Source organism: Salvia hispanica, chromosome 4, assembly GCF_023119035.1.
Source record: "Salvia hispanica cultivar TCC Black 2014 chromosome 4, UniMelb_Shisp_WGS_1.0, whole genome shotgun sequence".
Classification (NCBI taxonomy): Eukaryota; Viridiplantae; Streptophyta; class Magnoliopsida; order Lamiales; family Lamiaceae; genus Salvia; species Salvia hispanica.
In genome coordinates this window covers 5,148,471-5,150,355 of record NC_062968.1, presented here as the reverse complement: position 1 = coordinate 5,150,355, position 1,885 = coordinate 5,148,471, and the positions used below count along the sequence as shown (strand labels likewise).

At 36.0% G+C, this 1,885-nt stretch overlaps 2 non-coding genes across 2 annotated transcripts; one reads left to right on the top strand and one right to left on the bottom strand.

Moving 5' to 3' along the window:
• Positions 1 to 235: 235 nt before the first annotated feature.
• Positions 236 to 432, top strand: LOC125185825. The gene has a single exon (XR_007170314.1). It is a non-coding gene; the product is annotated as a U2 spliceosomal RNA (small nuclear RNA).
• An 880-nt stretch (positions 433 to 1,312) lies between these two features.
• On the bottom strand, positions 1,313 to 1,508 carry LOC125185826. Its single transcript, XR_007170315.1, has one exon. It is a non-coding gene; the product is annotated as a U2 spliceosomal RNA (small nuclear RNA).
• Between the last annotated feature and the right edge of the window lie 377 nt (positions 1,509 to 1,885).

Here is a 1,885-nt window from a genome sequence, read left to right as displayed (position 1 = left end):
TCATCATCTACATTTCAGCTTAGCTAACTTTTTAAAAAATAATTGTGATTTATCCGAAGACATGAATTATATGTAAGCAAAAGAAGAAAAGGAAAAACCATACACAATAACTGTTATTGTGAACAGCAGATTTGTTGTTGGAGTGGTTTGGCTAAATTGTCCCGCATCTTTGGTTTTAAGCTACACGTGAAAAGAAAGTTGGAAATAAAAAAAGAAGTTGAGGTAGTGCAAAAGCATACCTTTCTCGGCCTTTTGGCTAAGATCAAGTGTAGTATCTGTTCTTATCAGTTTAATATCTGATATGTGAGTCATTGACTCACACGATATTAAATTTATTTTTTGAGGGGGAGAGTCCCAATCACGCAGCTTGCTGCTTGGGCTCTCGAGCGTCGCCTTGGTGTTGCACTACTGCCATGGCCTGGCGCACCCCACCCAATTCTTAGTTTAGATTTTGTGTTTTCATTTCCTTCAATTTCATGCAATTGTATAGCTTTGAGGGAGTATCTAAACTAAGAAAATGGAAAGAGGCTAAAAACTATGCTACTTCCAGAAATCAATTTAAACTTCTTTGCTCTCGTATACAAACACAAATCTAAAGAAAAAGCTAAGTCAATACACAATCAGCTTGAGAAATCTGAACACAAAAAACGGTTAGCCTCGCAACTGAACTCCATATGATATTTTATTAAGAGGCAAAGGATTTAATCCCAACTGGTATAATTCATGATGGAACGAAAATTACTTCAACCTTTCTCGATTTATGCATTGCGCATGGGTCATGCTAATCTTATCTCCTCTCTATGTAACATTCCAATTATACAACTGAGTTGTGGTTGAGGTTTTAAACTATTGATATGATTGCAATATTTAAGAAAATGATTGGTTTTTAGTCATTGAATATAACATTTATTGGATCAGAACTATGCCTTCCTTTGTTCTTGGACAACAAACTCGCAACTTGATCAAAGTATCTATATGAACTTATCAAACATTTCCATGACATCACACATTGGTTAAACACATATTTTATGAAGTCTTGACATACCACATGGCACATACCGACATGTTTTAACTTTTAAGTACCAAGTTGCTAGTGACTAGATTGATGCAAACTAGTAAATATCTAGGACAAGATAACAAACAAACCTGCAATATGAGAATAGATGGCCATGTATGACTTAAAATTCTTCATAGAGTGGATGTAGTATAAGCATTTCTAAACTTGACACAAAGAAACACCATTTATGACAGGTTACGTTCAAGTGCAGATTTGCTGATATATAGAAAGACTAAAATTTTGACTGAGGATTGGGTGGGGTGCGCCTGGCCATGGAAGTAGTGCAACACCAAGGCGACGCTCGAGAGCCCCAGCAGCAAGCTGCCGTGACAGACTCTCCCCCTCAAAAAATAAATTTAATATCATGTGAGTCGATGACTCACATATCAGATATTAAACTGATAAGAACAGATACTACACTTGATCTTAGCCAAAAGGCCGAGAAAGGTATGATTAATCTCTACAAATGATTCTTGTTTTATTGGAAAGTGTGTATGAAATCTATATTAAAGTCTCCGATGTGGGAAATTGTATGCCACTTTGCTATTCATGCAAATTGTTAGGCCCTCCGAGATATTCATCCCAAGTGTAATGGCATTCTAACTGCATTTACTCTAACAGCACCACAACCCACATTAACAACAAATTAGGGATTATGAAGCAAGTTTAGAGATTAATGTGTCTGATTATGGAAGAAGGCAAAATAACTTGGTATTGGTGGTTAGGTAAAATTGGTTTTGGTAATCCAATATCTATAGTCCTTTTAGGTGATTAGGACTCCAATAACTTGATTTGCTCACACATTTTGCTTCTTACATCCTGGTTAAT